Raw genomic sequence first — 13,467 nt, forward strand, 5'->3', positions numbered from 1 at the left:
ATCTAAATTATCTGTTCAAAGCTTTTAACAATTCTTAGAAAAATAAACATTTTTAATTGTCGTATAGCCCTTATCCATTGTAGACTCCACGCGTTATTTATTATAATCGGCATCCTCTCCCCGCAGAGGTGAACAATGCATGCATGTCAATGCTGATTCATTTTACATTTTGCCGATTTGCAAATATTCACTTATATATCAACGACTTTTGAACAAACTTTAAAGTAATTACTTTGATGATATATTAGGCTTTAGAATATGGTAGCTACCTTATTCTGCTTTTAAATTTTTCCCCTGCTTCAGTTGAGTTTTATAAAGCAGGAAGACTTTACGTCATGCAGCTCGTCATGCACGCTCCCACTGAGAAAGAGAGTCATAACAAATTTGTACATTTCGACCGTTTGAGTCAAAAGAACGAACCCTGAATCAGAGTACAATTATTAACTGTAATTGATGAGCATTCAGCAATTCAAATTTCCTAATTCCTTTACTAAAGAAGGCGCAGTAATAATCGTTTTAATAAACCGACGCGGATTCCCTACTGGTAGTGATAATTTTTATTTAGTCAAGTGCTAAGCTTTGAAATCAAACCTAAAAATATATCTTGCTGCTACAATATTAAAAAAGCTTTTGGTCGTGACTATAACTTCGACCACTGTGTATACGAAATTTGTCATTCCCGCCAAATCCGGTTCTGTTTAGTTTGTTGTTTTATCGAAGTTGATCAACAAACTTGATCAAAAGACGTATACGTACTTCTATTCGTACTTCTAGTCATCGATTCTAGTCATCTGACAAATAATTTTTACCAATTTCCCATCATATCTTTGATGCAATATTCAGTCCGGATTTTTCTCTTCTGTTATACGCAATCCAGCGAGTATGATTCAAAGCACTAGCCCTTACATGCACACGCCCCCGTGACTTTCTTACTCGTTTAAACCGATGAAGAAAAGGAAAATTGCGAAAAAATTGCGTGTGCAAACGAGCAATTAGATTTTTATACACCTTACATGCAATTTAGGGTAGTACAAATGTTTTAGAAACTTGGTCCGTTATGTTTATGTCACGATAACAATGCGTACACGCAATATAATATCTATGTTATCGATTTGAAACATTAAACTCGTACTGGTTTCGTTTAAAAAGAGTTTACAGACCTCTAACTAAATAATGGTTGATTGAGAAAAATGACCCACCTTTTCAATTTCTGTTATCGCTGTTTTTGATCTTTGATTCAAGTAAGTAAACACTGTAAAGCAAAATGAAAGCTGTACATGCATTTACTCAATTTATTGTGTATGGATCGAAAACAAGAATTCCCTGCTGGTTCATTTCAATTTCTGGCATTTATTGTTTGCAGGTCTCCATGGTAAAATGTAAACATGTTGTGATTTCAAGTTTCTAATTTTACCCCATCTATCTATTTACTAGTTATTCGTAATTATGGTCGATTGCTGGGTTTCGCCTGGCGCCAGCGTTTTTTTAAATTGTTTGTCACATTCTAAACTTTTAAAACTCGCTTTGTTGCAACTCTAATAATTATAATTAAGACTATTCTAGTCTGTTTAAGTGACTGACAAATATCATATAAATCTCGTTATAGCTTGCAGCCTCGATCAACAAATCCGAACCAGGGTTGCCAGATTTCTAAATAAATTAGCCGAATATTACATTACCACGCATAATCCTTGTTTTCTCTAAAAGGGTCGACTACGACAATGTTTGGTTTTTTTATTCAGCAAACTGACAACCCTGAACCAAAATCGGGTTCCTGAATAAAATTTTGGGAGAAGAAGCTATTCCAAAGTGTGTTAGTCAGCATTCAATGGTGGATTTGAATGACGAATGGTGGCGAAGAGAATCAACTAAATTTGCTTACTAGGGAGTTTACGATTAATAGCGCAGCCAGCTCGACGACGCACTTGCAAAACAAAAACACTCCACACGCGATACAATAGGTATGCATAACGTGTGCTTAATGACATCGTTCTCATTCTTACGACGCCTTCAATTGAGGTATTTTCACGACTCTCGATGATCTGAAAGTAGCGACAACATGATAGCTGTTTGATATAGCTTATATGAAACTGCAATATCAGCCAGATATCCGATTTTGCTAATTTTTTTCTATTTTTTTAATTTTCATTTTTTAAATTTGCAATTGAAGCATTTGTATGATTATTTCAAACTCCTAGCAGCGTAATTAATTTCCCGTAGCTTATTTCTGGCAAAATAATCAGTGACTATAATATTTATAGGGACGTCGAGCTAACGCGTCGTAAGATCGTAAACTGTCTACTGTTGAAACGACGACGGAAGATAGTTATGTGAGGGTGGTGCTGATATTCATATTTTAATTCATGTTTAGCATGATGAGTACCTTTTGAAATTGATTGTTTTTACGGTCTGCTATAAGAGGCTGTTTACATGAGCCCGGTTACCCGAGATTCAACGAAACGTGAGATGATTTTCAGTAATTGAAATGAGCAGACAACATGATCCTGGCAGTCGTATAATCACCACAACAATAGAATGTGCTTGTTTGGTGTCGTAAAGACTTATTTCAATACCTCAAAGTCCTCTCACGCTTCGTTGAATCTCGGGTAACCGGGCTCATGTATAAACAGCCCGTAACATGAATATATACACGATCTTTATTACTGTCCCTGACTACATGTTGTCTAGAGGTTTGTTGTGATTGTACTTTTTTTTCCTCGTCTCGTAAAATCCTTTTAACTGATTGTAATGGACAATCCACAATCCATTCACCCGTCCAAGGTTTGTTCAACTTCATACATCTCCCTTTCCTGGTTTTCCGATCTTTCCACCTTACCTGATCTCCTTCTTTGTACTGAACATTTCCTTTTGCCCACCTGTCGTAATAATGTTTTTGTGTGCTCCGTGCGAAGACTCGAGCGTTTCCCTGCTGCAGGCATTCAAACGCTTCAGTAATTCTTTTCTTCAGTTCCGTTGCATACTCAGTGTGAGATTATACAAATACTTAATGGTTTCCGTGTTTAGATGGCCTGATCCAAACACGGGCTTCGACTATTCAGAACACGCGTTATATATATACATGTTATTTTATAAATATTGTTTACATGCAGTTTGTTGATCATTCATGGCATTCTAAGAATGCCATTCTTGTTTGAAACATGGAATACAGATAAGATGGAGCCATACCTCTCATACATTTAAAAACCATTACGGTGTCTCTTAGGGCTGTTTACATGAGCCCGGTTACCCGCGAGATTCAACGAAGCGTTTGATGATTTTGAGGTATTAAAATGAGCTGATAATATGATCTTGGCAGTCGTATAATCACCACAACAATAGCATGTGCTTGTTTGGTGTCTTAAAAGACTTATTTCAATATCTCAAATTCTTCTCACGCTTCGTCGTATCTCGGGTAACCGGACTCATGTAAACAGCCCCTTACGTTTTAAACGTAACATGTCAAGTTAACTGGTAACCAATTCAACTCCTTAAAAGATGGAGTAATATGGTCGAATTTTCTTTTACCCGTGTCGATACGTGCAGGAAAATTTTGAACTCTTTGTAATTTTGCAATATTTTTTTTCGGCGAATTTGCCCATATGGTTGAACAGTAATGAACAGTAATAGAGCTTGCTAAAGACTAAGGCATTTATTACGGCACGGAGTAGCGTTGCTAAACCGCCGAGGACGTCCAACATGGGGATCCACGACCACTGAGGACATCAGAGTCCTTGGCCAGGACTGCATAATTAATTGTACCATAAACAACATGCACAAAGCTGTAACGAGTCTAAGGGGTAACTTTGACCTTATTTACAATATATTTTGAGCACTTCTCCCGAAAGACCCGTTCTCCCACCCCTAATTTTTCGTTTGGTGTCTCGGTTGGTTCTTTAATGACTTTATAACATTGTGTTGATCCGACCTGAAGCGTTAGAATGCAGAAAAGTCCAGTGCAAAATTGAGTAAATCGGTCGAAATTGATGAATATAAATCGGCAATATCGAACGAGAAATGAGTGGAGACTACCAGACTCCCACAATGCAAAGAAACTCCTTGCAATTGGCAACCACGAGAGAGGGAGGGATCTGTTTTAATAGATATGTTATGACTGTATTCTTTTCAAAAGTTCTTTGTTTCTCTTTTATGTCATTGCCATATGCACATATGCACATATGCAATAGTCATACTGCACAGTCATATGCAAATAAGTTGTGGAAACCCAGGAGACTACTCATTATCTTGTTTATCTACGCTTATCCTATGACCAATATCAGGCAGACATTTCCGAGTGTCAAAAATCGCATCTTTACTACACAAATTTTTTAACCGTAGTCCGTAACCCCTGAAGATCGGACTCACCGAAAATACGTTTAAAACTAGTTACCCTAACTATAACCCCCTTTACACTACACTCAATTTATTGTCATGCACGGCACATTTAAAATTGATACCCGCGTACCCAATTGTTTTATTGTTCAACCTACCAAAAGGCCGAGCACAAATGAAATGGGCTCTAGAACCCATTTTAGCCGCGCCGTACCAAAAAATCGAGTGTAGTGTAAACGGGGCTTGTAAGGCTTATTTGAATAAAATTATTTTATGAAAAGCCTAGCGCTACAGAATGGACCACTTGCATAACAGCCTAAACTTTTGATTTGGGCAACAAAAAGGGAATTTCCGAAAGGTGCATGCTAAACTTGGCTTCGAAATTTTGTAAAGTGCCGAAGATATATAGTCAAGCGAAGTTGGCAAACTTTGTATACTTTTGTATTACGACCGGACGTGTAACACTTTCGGTCGCAGTAAAAAAGTGTACAAAATTGCCTACTTCGCCTATATTTTCCGTACTACGAGACATGTGGTGATTTATTTTCTTCTTGTTACCAAGATCACAAGTTGATCTATTATGCAAGTGGTCCAAGTATCTATACTGATTATGGCATTTGAAAGAAACCAAGACGCCATGCAGCTAGGCGTTAAGCTCGCGTCGTTCATACAGAAATTTAGCGTGACGTGGTCTGAGGTCTTGTTGACTGACTACAGAAGTGTTGGCGTTTTCGAACTTATGAATTAAGTTTTACTTTTACATGAAAACATCGCATGAATCATGGTATTTACTGATACATAGAACACAATGCATAAACATCTTATCCCTCAAATATCACGAATAAACGAATAAAACAAATACTACAAAAGTTGCTATGGTGAATATTTTTAATATAAAGAACTCTCTGTGAGCCACACTGATAGGGACACTGATATAATCGCTATTTGTCTCCTGGCGTTCAGCATTAATTTCTCTCTGACTTGTCGTCTTCGTTCTTGTTTATACATTGCAGCACTTCGTAAGGCAGTCCATTGACAGAACTGCCCTAGAGTTTTCATTCAAGTGATACTAGTGAGATCTCGTGTACCTCTTAAACGATCTCGAAAGAATCAAAAAGCGTGAAATGCATAATAACTATAGTATATCATCATCAACATCATACCAAGAAACATCATCAATTGCTGAATTGGTCCCTTTCGTCGTACGCCGCCTTACACATAAACTTTTAATAGATTTCAAACGATACCTTTTGTAATTTGTAAACGTAATTCAGCGTGTGGTTGCAATGTTTTAGTGATTAGTGAAGTATACTTTATACATCCATTGAATAAGGCAAGACAATGCATACGATCCAGCTTGAAATTAAACTTATGCTTATGGGAGAGGTATTTCGATTTGTTTTAACCACAAAAGGCTATAGTCCACGTATATATATAAACACAATGAATTATGAATTTACATCTTCATGTGACACGCTATATAAGTTTAGGAGCCTATAATTTTGAGTGTTCAGCGTATTACAGCTGTAGCATGTCAAGATAAAGAGTAGGCTGATTTATCTGACGAGTGCCACATCAGTGGTAAGAAACTATTATGTAGCCAAGTGTAATCAGTAGCGTAGCCAGTCAGACGATTTGTCCGGCTATGCTAATATTTTGGTGTTGACTGTGAAAACAATAAATTTCTAAAGACATGAATAATTATATAATAACATGAGATTTACATAGCAGGACAAAATCGTCAGGCTGGCCGCTGGCTACGCCACTGAGTGTAATAAAGATGCCAACTGCAAATTGTCGAGTCGTTTTTCACAATTTATAATGCTCTTGGTTAGTTCCATTGAGCATTTTGTTACACTCCAGCAAGCTAGCAAGGTATGCGTGTCCACTTTGCATAACAAAATGGAGGAAAACAATGCCTAAAATTGTAAATTGTATTATACCTAAGAAAAGGGATTTTGTACTGAACAGCATGATAGTGAAACATCATTCATATTCATCTATTCCTCTGTTTTTTATCATTTATACACGTTTGGGGGCCAAAGCAAACGGACTGCGGTGGTGAGTCTACATCATTTATCCTTATATTCTTGTGGTATAGACTATATAGCTATATATGTCACGAAAACAAGTATTTAAGTTGCCAATAAGAATGCTATAGACAAGTGGCGAGACATCTTTGTTTACTTCTGTAGTGTGAATAATAAAACTACTAAACGAATTTATTTGAGTCCAAATTTTTCGCAACGCTAATACTGTCTATTTAACAACTGCATTGTATGGCAGTTACCTATTTGCGAAATTATTTATGAAGAGTTGTTTGGAATGCTCCATAATTGCAATTGTGTTCAAACCATCTCTCAACAGTCTCGGTTCGGATTTTAACAGGACTTGCCAACGTCACTTGTCATTTCATAAAAGTAAGCAATCAGAATAAACCACTTTATTTCGACGCCATGCATTCACTCGACGGATTACAGTAAAGAGATACAAACGATGAACGGCTATATATCATATATGTATATTAATTAATTAATATAAATAAACGGTATAAGTGCTTCTATCAAAGTAACAAAGAACCTCTATTTTCAGTTATACCTACTAAATACTTCGATTATAACTGCTTCGATTCCCTTTCTTGTTTTTCCTATGGCTATATGATAACCCTAAATTTCTCATTCCTTCACTCCTAGCTCTTTCTAGGACAAACTAACTAATTCACATTACAATGCCCAGTCGATTCAAAGCTGATAAATAAAATTTCTTTATGGAAACAGACAAGCATTGACTTATTGACTGCACAGAGTTCCTCGAAAACAAACAGCTATCATGGGTATATAATATACAGTTAAGATACTAACACGAAGTCGATCAAGGCAAAAATGTGCGAATTGTTGGATTTTCTTAGATATCGTGCAGCTCACTGAACATAGCATATTACCAAAAATAGCTATAACTTTTGTCTTTATACCAACAAAATTACCATATTCAAACGTCCGCGATCAAGGTCACTTAATTATATATCTTTGGTTCTAAGAATTAGATTAATCAAATGTCGCGACAACAGTTTAAGTCGTTTTAAGTTATCTTTGTCTCCAGAACTTTTCCATTTGACAGATAATGTTAAAACTGAATCATAGTATTATACTTTCGGGGGTATAAAACTAGCTTTGATACTGAGTAATTTTTTATGGCTAATTTTTATAACAATGTATGCGAATCCTGTATTGGGTAAACAGGGCCTGAAACATTCAACACAATTTATCTGCGAGTTTGACTCAAGGGTCGAAAGTAAAATGTCGAGGGTCAAGGATAAATAAAAAATGTAGAGAGTCAAGAAAAATCGTCGAAAGGATAGATTTGCCGTGATAGATTTTACAGTTTGCCTGGATTTACACTCGGTCTGTTAAATTAATTCGAGGTGCCAAATCAACACCTTGCGGTATTGGTAAAATTTTTAATCTATGGACACCAGAGCAGTATAAATGTGTTACCGTTAAGTATAATCTACAAGAACATGATTGAAAGTTAAAATCTATTTCCTAGTGGAAAGTGAAAAACTTTAAGAGTCTCGCCGCGTTGCCAAATCGCGTCCTGTCTGAATGAGCCTATATAATTATATAAATTGCCAACGCCAGACTGTAAGAAGAAATATAAACAAAGGCGGCTTCCCGCCGAAAGCGAGTTTCAATATATCCAGCCCCTAAAATTATGGTTCAAGAGGACGAGTCGTTTTCATAGTAAATTTATCTATTTTCAAGTAGAGTTCTTATTAGTAGTACTGACTATTATGTACCTTAATAGGTATCGACTATTCCTGCACGTGAGCTACATCCTGGCCAAAACCATTGACTACACTCAAAATGATTTGTAGTTTTTTTATGCAAAACATCATCATTTCTGTCTCAATTTCCCCCCTCGCCCCCCTAATCAATGTCGAGTCCATCGGCTAAATACTTGAATAAGTTTTGACCAGTGAACTTATATACAACTGGAACAATAACTCCTGACAAACATCCCTATTCAGCTTGAAGCCAAAATAGTTTTTCTGAGTTTTGAGACGAAATACTTGACACCAGACGTTGGGCTGTGTGTCAAATTAAAGCTATTGAAAAGTTATATTCGATGTAGAAATTTCAAGACTTGAATTACAAAGGAAATATATAAAAAAACAATTACCAACCGGCAAAAAACCGGGAAATTTTCAAATATTTTTTAGATATTTCCCTTTGAGCTAAAGTCACGAAATTTCTGCACGAAATATAACTTTTTAATAGCTTTAATTTCATATACGGTCCAACATTTGGCGTCAAGTATTTCAGCTCAAAACTATAAGAAAAAGTAAAACGCACTGACTTTTCCCCCTCTGAGTTATCGTTCCAGTTTGTTTACAGTTCAATGGTTTTGACACATCACCCAACATTGATTTGTGGGGGAAAGGGGGGAATTTTGAAATATATTCCGTGACTACTGACTGTAGTGTCAGTTAACACTGAGCGTCGTCAATGTTTTGACCAGGATTGTAGGTCATGCAGTGACTATCGCGCCGCGCGCAAACATCGCAGCAGCGATAGGTATTAATAATTTTTATTTTTATTTTATAATTTAAGGGTTGGTTTGAAATGAGGGTATCAACTCGAAATATTGGCATGGCCACGATAGTAGCAGTGTTTCTGGTTCTAATCAGAGAATGGTATACCTACTATAAAACAAGTTTTGCAAGCTTCCATTTTACAGTAAACACCCCGCGCCCTCATTTTGTGGAACCAAACACAACTTGCGTTTCATTCGATGTTGCATTGGGAAATACGTTGCGAAGCGTTGCCAAGAACATTCTGGATGTGCAAAAAGACTTTGATGCTACAGAACTTAACTCATATTTATTAGGTTTTCAATTTAATGAAGTGAATGGTCTATTAAATTTTATTGGTCAGGATACGATCAGTAGACCCAGTCCGCCACCACAAGGACCAGTTACTAACGCAAAAAGCCAAGTGGTTTGCCCTGAAAAGTTCGCTGGAAAAGATTTGGGTTATGGTAAACCATATTATCGTTTAGGCTATGCTCGCGTCAAATGTGACACCTTTGTCCCTATCAATCAACTGGTAACCCTACTAATGTACGTCCCACGTGAACATCCTAAACCTGCTATGAGTTACCTTAGCATGATGACAACAATCTCCAATGACTACCCTGAAGTGCAGGTTATTTTAGCAACTGAGAAAGAGTTGGATAAGGAAACTATAAAAAAAATATCCGGCCTAAAAATACAGTTCAAAAATGATGTGATCAAAGGAAATAAAGGAAGCATGTGGGCAAAATTACTTGAGCAAGTGGCAACACCATATGTATTAATAGCACCTTATCTAACCCACTTTGATGATGATATTGATTTGTATCGATTGCTGCGAGTTTTAAGCTATCGTGATGACATATCAGTGGCAGGAGGAAGTTATCGGAATTTAACGGGACATTGGGAACTTGGATGTCGACAGTTATCCTTCAACTACTGGACGGCTAAGTACACTGCAGGATATCATAGGTCCTTTAATGAATGTGTGGTATGCGATTACCTCCCAGGACCATTTGCAGCCAAAACAGAATGGTTGCGATCACTGAAGTTTGATACAAGGTATTAGTACACTGCGACTCATATTTTTTGCCCGAGTGCTCTCAGCGCAAAACTTGAGATGAAAACGTGTTGTCCTGAAAATTTCCTTACCATCATACAATGACAGTCCAAGCTAAATCAAGCCGAGCAATAGCTACACCGCGTAATTTGGGGGTTGTATATTCAGATATTCATGTTTAGGTCATACCGTAGCAATAACTTAATCCTTCAGGCATAAGACATATGTAACCCACAATTTGGATTCTTGATACGGTCCTGAGATTGGATTCAATTAAATATTTGTCTCTAAATAACATGGGATGAACAAGATGAGGCAAAGCCCGCTCTCGTTTTTTGAATGTCTTTTTCAATATCTTTCGAAACGAAAAATTGGGAAAGGGACACTTTGCTCTTTTAAACATGCTTTTTGCAGCCTCTGTTGTATTTCAATGACTTTTGTTTCTTGACCAACGAGAATGTTCTTTATTTTAAATACAGTCTTTCAGAAGGAGTATTTCATGACCTCTTTTGGAGATTTAAAAAGAACGGAACCTCGCTGTCGTATGTGCAGATGTAATGTTCAATATGGACACACAACTCATACCCAACGAAGCATTGGTAGGCTTGGCTAACAAGCATAGCATCAAGAAGATTATTACCAGCGATGGCACGGTGAAATGGTATGGCTGTAGACGTGGTCTGAACTATACCAATAAGATTGGGTGTTTATGGAAGAATGGTATTGGAGTACCACCATGTGACCTCTGGAATTTAGGTATCTTATATTATATTTTCTTCAAGTGTTTTTGTCATCCCTATAAGTTGTTATTAAAGGATCAGGTATTAAATCCTTTCTTCTCTTCGCATGGACTTTTGTAGAGGGAGGTAAAAATGTAGTGTAATATGGTTGTATTATGTCATGCCAACTTTATGATGAGGTTACTGACCGAAATATCAGACCACCTCAGTTATCGAATGTTAATACAGCTTATGAAAAGTTTTTTCTCCTTTTTTAGGTGAAGTGGTAAAATTTATAATGCAAGCTTGCGAAGACGAGAAAATAGGATGTGAATACGCTGCTGGGGATATAGTAGGTAAAAAGATGATTATTTTTTTTTATATAACACCCCTGATCCCATACATGATAGGTTTAAATTTAGTTTCTTTTCACTAAATTCAATCACACCCAAAAAACCAAATGAAGGGTGTCATATAGAAAATTCTCTTAGGAAATTGTACGATGCAATTTTAAGAAAATTTCTATTAGATCAGAAAGGTAAAATGTTGGACCACAGACAGAAGTTATAACGATATTCTCACTTCGCAAATCACTCTGCTCAAAGACATTGTTCACAAAATTTAAAGTTATTATTTCTGTTAAATCAAAGAATTTTGATGCTGTTCGATTAAGTTTAGATTTAATTGGGGTCATAAAATATATCTAATACATGTAGATTCTGGTCCTATTTTAATAATATCGCTGCTATTTCGCCGTTTACAAGATGATGGGCGTGTTGACACGTCGCAGTTTGCACAGGATTGAAGATTCAATATAAATATACATAAGCGCGAATTCCAAAGGCAAAGTGTAAGACAAAGTGAACGTATCATGCGGTTTATTTAGCTACATTTTTGAACAATTGAACTAGAATACTTTTTAATGTACGATGTGCTTCTGAATTTCGCGATCGAACAACCTTTTGATCTAAATGCAGCCTCGTCCCCGGCGCGTGTTTTATTAATCGGTGTTTTATTAATATTAATCGCGTAGTAATGTTTGTCTCGCGGGAGGACACGCACGAAGCGACAGCGTGGGGGAGAACGCGCCTGGCAGAAAATGTATTCAAGATGGCGGAAGAAACATTCAAAGAATCCGAAGATGTATTATGCGCGATTGCAGAAAATACAGAAAATATAAGAATTTACCTTCAATATTCACGTTTTCAAACGATTTGTTAAGTTCTTCAACCATTTAATACTGTAATGCTGTTCTTATTCAAGGTATCAAAGATTATCAACAATGGAAATTTCACTTTTCGACACAAATTTCACTTTTCGAAACATTTTCTGCCAGGCGCGTTCTCCCCCACGCTGTCGCTTCGTGCGTGTCCTCCCGCGAGACAAACATTACTACGCGATTAATATTAATAAAACACCGATTAATAAAACACGCGCCGGGGACGAGGCTGATCTAAATGAGTAATAACTGTTGATTGTTTATGTTCCGATGCTTTATATTGAAGACTGGCACGTGCACGGCACGCCGGAGTTAACACCAGAACAGGCGTTCTATTTCTGAGAAAAAAAGGGTTATATGAAAGTGCATTCATCATAGTTAAGGGTTACATGAAAGTGCATTCACCAGACACACCAAATGATGGAGAATGGACGATTTTTTCTAACACGATAACTAACCAGGTTTTAACACCAGAACGAAGGAATTCGTTTTATTTAGAGTCTACAACTTTTGCAGTATTATAAACATTTTGCAGGCAATAAATATAAAAGATCTCACTTAGACTGGACGGAATACAATTGAATAAGCCAATCGCCCCCTTTGTTTGCTCAGGGTAAAACTCGAAATAATAATTTTCATTTATTTCTCGCCTTCCTTATATGTATTTTTAAAGAATAAATATTCGGGATCGATTAGGGGACATTTATGATTATACTGTTGAAGTTTTTAAAACAGGGTAAATCGTGATTTTTAGTGTACTGGACCATCTCAATGCTGAAATCGAAATACTCTTAACCAATGAAATCTTTAAATTGGAATATGGTATTTAATTATTGGCTAGCCTATTAAAACCCTATTAAAACCTTTGTCTGTATTTTAGGTGCCGTGCACTTTGGTTCTACGCATGCTTGGAGCAAAAATGCCGTAATTTATTTCCAAAAAAAGTACTCCGAAGCCTTCGAAAAAATTCGCCCGAAGTTCGAGAACGCTGGTTTTTCATTCCAGTCGACCAAATATGGAACAACAGGTTTCACTATATCAACTAAAAACTGGCAAGTTAATATGTATGGTCGTGAATCACTCGAAGACAGTCAAATGTCACAACAGAATCAACTACCTACTAAAATTCGCATAGGTAAGGACTGGGTTACGGTTCCGCGAAATCCGGGAAGGTTGGCACGAGGAAAATTTCTCGCTCAGTATTTTAGTAGTTCGGAGTATCTTCGGAAGAAGTCGTACTATCCACCCGACGCTCCTGCAAAATGCCCAGACCCAGATCATTCAGCATGCTTGGATCAATATCCGATTGGTGGCAATGTGCAATTTCTAGACAATGTACCATAATGTACAACTTTATCCTATTTTAACTGAAGTATTTAATATTTAATCTTTTACTGTTTTATTATTACAATTGTGGTGTTTTTTTTAAAGTGGTCGTTTTTCTTAGACAAAACATTCTTCTATCGAAGGAAGACCATTAAGTGTCGGCAAATAGCTTTTTCTTTGGGAAAACTGATATTTTATCACTTGATTTGTCATTTGTCTTATCTTTATCTTCCAAAGTTATTGC

General features: G+C 36.7%; 1 pseudogene; it reads left to right on the forward strand.

Annotated features, from left to right (window-relative positions):
• The first annotated feature begins 6,313 nt into the window (after window positions 1-6,313).
• On the forward strand, window positions 6,314-13,308 carry LOC114528968 (annotated as a pseudogene).
• The last annotated feature ends 159 nt before the right edge of the window (window positions 13,309-13,467 follow it).

The sequence above is a fragment of the Dendronephthya gigantea genome, unplaced genomic scaffold (assembly GCF_004324835.1).
Source record: "Dendronephthya gigantea isolate DGI-Jeju-01 unplaced genomic scaffold, DenGig_1.0 000052F, whole genome shotgun sequence".
NCBI classification, from domain to species: domain Eukaryota; kingdom Metazoa; phylum Cnidaria; class Anthozoa; order Malacalcyonacea; family Nephtheidae; genus Dendronephthya; species Dendronephthya gigantea.